Genomic DNA, 6,698 nt, shown 5'->3' on the forward strand with positions numbered 1-6,698 from the left:
CAAAATGGTTAAAGTTGGGAGAGGAGAAACACTAAGAATACAAATACTGTTGCACCAGAGATTGAGGAGTGAAGTGTACAAGGATCTGTAGGCTGGCCCTGCACTTTGTACTAGGCTGGTTCCCTCACTGCTTGTAAGGAGGTCCTGGAGACGGAATAGGAGCAACACCTTAGCCAAGTGGGTTCTAGGTCTCCAGCTTCTGCCCGGCTCCCCCTGCTGTGTTCCCAGGAATGAGCCGAGGTCCTGTTGGCAGCACTTGTGGGTATTGCTGGTCTATGGCAATATCCAAAGGGATTTTCTGATACAGATGTGAAGAGAAAATAAGGATTTTCCACATGATCTGAGACTCCTTGGTGATGTCCAGCAGCCTTTGGGCCTTCTAAGAGCAACAGTGGATCAAGCTGGCATCCTCCATCAACACTCAGAAAAGTAGCATGAGTATTTTAGATGGGCAGGAGCAAATAAATCAAAATGGATTGAGGGTCTTTATCCTAGTACCATAAATAAAGTGCACCATGATTGGAGGCTACAAAAGCCACTTGCCAGAGGCTGAGGTGTGGGAAGAAACCACCATAACCACCCATTCAGAATGGTGGGTCATTTCCTTCAGCCAGAACGTTGGCTGCTGATGCTCTTTATTGCTATATTTCCTTTAGTACTACGAACTTTTAGCTGTAAAGAAGAAAAATACTTGGTAGTCTTGACAGGAAGCATGTCATTGAATCATAGAACTGGCTGATAATAGGTTTATGTTTACAGTCTCAAAGTTGGATGATGGCTGTTTTTCTCCTTCATTCTGATGAACTTAGGAAAATTTGAGGTTTTTTTTTTTTTTTAACATCAGACTGGCTCATGAAGCTTCTAAAGAAGCAGGACAGCTGTTCATAGCCAATACAGTAGAAACGGTTGTCTTTGTTCTACCGGTCATCAGATGTGTTATGGAATAGAATCCACTTACTATCACCATGTTCACCATGACACGTTGGTGGGTTCCATAAGCTTCCTGGAAACTCTTTCAAAAGAGAAAACCAAGATGTTGTACAAAGAGTTCTGCTTGATTTAGGATGCCATTTCAAGGAAAACTATTTTTCTGCTTTCATGTAGGAAGGTACTGCCCCCTCTGTCCCCCCGCCGGCAGGCCCTCAAAGTGCTTGTAGGTATAACTGATGAAGACCCAGTCTTTGTTCTTGTAGTCTGTCTCAGGGTGATTACTTGTTGCCACTGTTGGCTTAAGAATATCAGATTCTGGAAACTCATCGAAGTTTGAGGTGTCATCAATGCTTTTGATTTCAGTAGATATTGCAGCAGGTCTCTCTCTGATATGTTCCCAGTCAACACCTTCAAAAAAAAGAATTATTTTTTATTTCTTCAACTCTAGAGGCTCCAATTCTATGTTCCCATTCACAGCAGAATCTCAAAATTAGATCCTTGGCTTTCTCAGAAATAGGAACTTCTGGAGGAAAAGTCAAAGTTTCTTTCCAGTTCATCACCTTCTTACATGTCTCTTGAGGGGACTCAGAACAGAAAGGTGGGTAGCCAAATAGCATTTCATACTTGATCACCTCCAGTGACCACCAATCACAGAGCTTATTGTACCCAATCTGCATGAACACCTCAGGAGCAATGTAGTCAGGAGTGACTACTGTGGAGAAGGCTAGCTGACATCTATTTCTTTTCCAGGTTTCTGCTTTTTGGAATTCAGGTTCTGAAAAGCGAAATCACTGGGGAGGCTGTGGTTCAGATTCCTATAAAATTCTGTCCTATGTGCTTTTTTCAGTCCTGTGCATAGGCCAAAGTCAGAAAGCTTCACATGGCCCTTGCTGTCCGGGAGAAGGTTGTCTGGTTTGATGTCTCCGTGGATGAATCCAAGTTGGTGAATAGAGTCTATGGCTAACACTGTTTCTGCTATATAAAACTGAGTCTGCTCTTCTGTTAGTGTGACTTTTTTCATCAACAGGGTCATCATGTCTCCTCCAGGCATGGGTCTTTCCCATGGAAGGGTCCCTGCATCAGTGTGGGGAGGATCCTGCACAGTTGTGTTTCTGTTAGAAGCCCTCTATCTGAGTGAATTCTGTGTGTGCCCATTTGTGCCTCCACATCACTGGGATTTGTAGAGCTGAGGCAGGTGGATAACACAAGCTCCCACTGGTAATGGCACCCAGCTTGGATGCAACTGGACGCAGACCCAGGAAACTGGTCCTGGCTTCAGTATTCTGAACCGCAAGGCTACAGTGCAATAGGCTGTGGTCTCTGACTAATGGGCATCTGTCTAGAGCAGTGTTCATATCCAAGCTCTGCCTCCCACAGACACAAAACTGAGGCAAATTGCTGAGTATCCGCCAGCTCCAATTTCATCTCCAAGAAGTAGAAATAGCAACATCCACTATCAGATCTTCAGTGAGATGGAGAAGCAGTGGAGTTTCCCAATGACTGGCACAGAATCTAGAAACTGGTGGCTTTCACCAACAGGAGCTACTTTTAAGGCTTCTATCACTGGCCCCTGGCTCTGCCCCCACCTTCCTGCTGAGTCCAGGTTGGGGAGGGAAGTGGTTAAAGAACACCCAGGATGAAAGCATCTCTAGCTGAGCCCTCTGTGGGTGGCATCTGTCTGACTCCTTCTGTCTCTGACCCTGTGACTGGCAGTGCAATGTGGTGAGAGACCCTATATATGTGCAGAGTTCTTTCCTTCACATCCTAGCCGCGCAGCAGCCTGACAGCTTCCATTCTCTGATCATGTCCCCAGGACACTCACAGGCCTGCAGACCTCAGTGGACATTGCCCATTGTCATTCATGCCCCATGGTGGCCTAGCTGGGATGCAAGTGCCTCCTACACACCCTCTGCCAGTGAGGCCCAGCGGTGCTGCTCTGACCTTTACAACCTCTGCCATCTTGTCAAAAGCTGCCACAGAGCATGACTGTCACTGGGAGGGAAAGCTCAAGGCAAGAACCTGGACCCCAAGTAAAGTAGAAGAATCTGTTCATCAGGCTGTCATTCTGAATAAGTCAGAGGTTCAAATGAGGGGAATGCCAGGAAGGAGTAAGCATGAGGCAAGTGGCCTCTTCAGCCTCTTATGCTCCCTCCAGGACTAAGTAGAGGCCTCTTTGGTCTCCCTGCCTCCAGGCCTGTGCTCCTCTGTGCCCATCCTCTACACAGAGCCTGAGGAGCTAAGAAGGCCACTTCACTAACCCACCTGACCACAAACGCTGAGGCCCCCAAGCCAGACAACTATGCCCTCTAACATCCAGCCTCTGCTCTAAGCCCACCTGCTGCAGAGACTGGTGAGTGTGGGCCTAGACTTCCTGGAAAATCTTCCTCAGCTTTCTGGCTCCAGTTATTGAGACTTCACTCTCAGAGTGCCTCAAACCTGAAATCTTTCCTAGTCAGCTGGCTCCTCTGGCGTCCCACAGCCCTTGGCCTCTTCTTATTATAGTCACTTGTCACCCAGTATAAACTATGATCTGCTTGGCTATACCCATGTCTTTATTTTTACCATTCTGTAAATTCTTTTTCTTCCAAACTTTTATTATGAATCATTTCAAACCTGCAGTAAAGTGGAAACAATTGTATAGTGGGGGCCCCTTTCTCCACCACCTGGATTTGCAATTAATATCAGTTGTATTTCCTTTAATATTAACCTATCTAACTCTCTCTATCTTCATTGGTTCATTTTAGTTTTTGATGCATTTCAAAATAAATTACAAGTACTGGCACAAAAATAGAGATATAGCTCAATGCAGCAGGATAGAAAACCCAGAAATAAATTAATGCACCTATGATCAATTTGGAGAAGGAAATGGCAACCCACTCCAGTATTCTTGCCTAAAGAATTCCGTGGACAGAGGAACCTGGTGGACTGCTGTCCATGGGGTCACACAGAGTTGGACACAACTGAAGTGACTTAGTATGCATGCATGCATTGGAGAAGGAAATGGCAACCCACTCCAGTATTCTTGCCTGGAGAATCCCAGGGACGGAGGAGCCTGGTGGGCTGCTGTCCATGGGGTCACACAGAGTTGGACACAACTGAAGCAACTTAGCAGCAGCAGCAACATGATCAATTAATATGACTAAGAAGCAAAACTACACAATGTTGGAAAGACAGTCTCTTCAACAAATGGTGCTGGGAAAACTGGACATTGCTACATGTAAAAAAACAAAATTAGTTTATTCTTTAACACCATACACAAAAAATAAGCTCAAAATAGATTAAAGACCTAAATGTGAGATCAGACACTATAAAAGTCCTAGTGGAAAACAGACAGAACACATTTTGAGATAAATGGCAGCAATACCTTTTTCAATCTGACTCCCAGAATAATTGAAATAAAAACAAAAATAAACCAATGACATTTACTTAAACTCAAAAGTTTTTTAACAGCAAAGGAAATAATAAACAAAATGAAAAGACTATCCACAGACAGACTGGGAGAAAATATTTGCAAATAATGTGAACAAGTGATTAGTCTTCAAAATTTACAAACAGCTCCAGCAGTGGGCCAACTGGGCATGTCATGTTGTCTGGCTACATGGAGCAGATGAAGGGCATGCCCCTGTTAGTCAGGGCCTGACAAAATATCATCTACTGGAGAAGGGAATGACAAACTACCTCAGTTTTCTTGTGATGAGAACCCAATGAACACAATGAAATGGCAAAAAGATATGACATGGGAAGATGAGTCCCCCATGTCGGTAGGTGTCAAATATGCTACTGGGGAAGAGCAAAGAAACAGCTCCAGAAAGAACAAATAAGCTGGAGTAAAGTGAAAATGTCTTTCAGCTGTGGTTGTGTCTGGTGGCGAAAGTAAAGTCCAATGCTGTAAGAACAACATTGCATAGGAATCTAGAATGTTAGGTTTATGAATCAAGGTAAATTGGACGTGGTCAAGGAAGTGATGGCAAGAGTGAACACAGACATTTCAGGAATCAGGGAGCTTAAGTGGATGGGAATGAGTGAATTTAATTTAGGTGACCATTATATCTACTACTGTGAGCAAGAATCCCTTAGAAGAAATGGAGAAGCCCTCATAGTCAACAAAAGAGTCCAAAATGCAGTGTTTGGACTGTTGTCACTCAAAGACAACAGAGGATCTCAATTCATTTTCAAGGCAAACCATTCAACATCACAGTAATCCAAGTCTATACCCCCACCACTAATGCCAGAGAAGGTGAAGTTGAGTGGTTTTATGAAGGGCTACAAGACTTTCCAGAATGAACACCAAATAAAAGATGTTCTTTTCATCATAGACGACTGAAATGCAAAAGTAGGAAGTCAAGAGATACCTGGAGTAACAGGCAAGTTTGGCCTTGGAGTACAAAATGAAGCAGGGCAAAGTCTAACAGAGTTTTGCCAAGAGAACACATTGGTCATAGCAAGCACTCTCTTCCAACAACACAAGAGACAACACTACACATGGACATCACCAGATAGTCAATACCCAAATCAGATTGATTATATTCTTTGTAGCCGAAGATGGGGAAATTCTATATAGTCAGCAAAAACAAGACCTGGAGCTGACTGTGGCTCAGATCATCAGCCCTGTATTGCAAAATTCAGGCTTAAATTGAAAAAAGTAGGGAACACCACTAGGCCATTCAGGTATGACCTAAATCAAATCCCCCCTTGTGATTATTCAGTGGAGTTGATGAATAGATTCAAGAGATTAGATCAGGTAGATAGAGTGCCTGAAGAACTATAGATGGAGGTTCATAACACTGTACAGGAGGTGGTGACCAAAGCCATCTCCAAGAAAAAGAAATCCAGAAGGCAAAGTGGTTGTATGAGGAGGCATTACAAATAGTTGAGAAAAGAAGAGAATTGAAAGGCAAAAGAGAAAGGGAAAGACATAGCCAACTGAATGCAGAGTTCCAGAGAAAAGCAAGGAGAGATAAGAAAGCCTTCCTTAAGTGAACAATGCAAAGAAATAGAGGAAAACAAGAGAATGGCAAAGACTAGAGATCTCTTCAAGAAAATTAGAGATATCAAGAGAACATTTCACACAAAGATGGGCACAATAAATGACAGAAATGTATGGATCTAACAGAAGCAGAAGGGATTAAGAGGAGGTGGCAAGAATACACAGAAAAACTGTACAAAAAAACTCAGTGATCCAGATAACCACAATGGTGTGATCACTCACCTAGAGTCAGACATCTTGGAGTGTGAAGTCAAGTGGGTGTTAGGAAGCACTACTACGAATAAAGCTAGTGGAGGTGATGGAATTCCAGCTGAACTATTTCAAGTCCTTAAAAATGATTCTGTTAAAGTGTTGCACTCAATATGCCAGCAAATTTGGAAAACTCAGCAGTGACCATAGAACTGGAAAAGTTCAGTTTTCATCCCAATCCCCAAAAAAGGCAATGCCAGAGAATGTTAAAATTCCTGTACAGATGCACTCATTTCACAAGATTATGCTCATAACCTTTCAAGCTAGACTTCAGCAGTACATGACGTAAGAAATTTCAGATGTACAAGCTGGATTTAGAAAAGGTAGAAGAACCAGAGACCAAATTGCCAACATCCACTAAATCATAGAAAAAGCAAGGGAATTAAAAAAAAAAAAATCTACTTCTGCTTCACTGAGTACACTAAAAAAAAAAAAAAAAAAAAAGCCTTTGTGTGGATCACAACAAACTGTGGGAAATTCTTAAAAATATGGGAGTACTAGACCATTTTACCTGTCTCCTGAGAAACCTGTA

General features: G+C 42.9%; 1 pseudogene; it reads right to left on the reverse strand.

The window, feature by feature from the left end:
* Positions 1-1,082: 1,082 nt before the first annotated feature.
* Positions 1,083-1,981, reverse strand: LOC122709462 (annotated as a pseudogene).
* Positions 1,982-6,698: the final 4,717 nt, after the last annotated feature.

This window comes from Cervus elaphus, chromosome 15 (assembly GCF_910594005.1).
Source record: "Cervus elaphus chromosome 15, mCerEla1.1, whole genome shotgun sequence".
Taxonomy (NCBI): domain Eukaryota; kingdom Metazoa; phylum Chordata; class Mammalia; order Artiodactyla; family Cervidae; genus Cervus; species Cervus elaphus.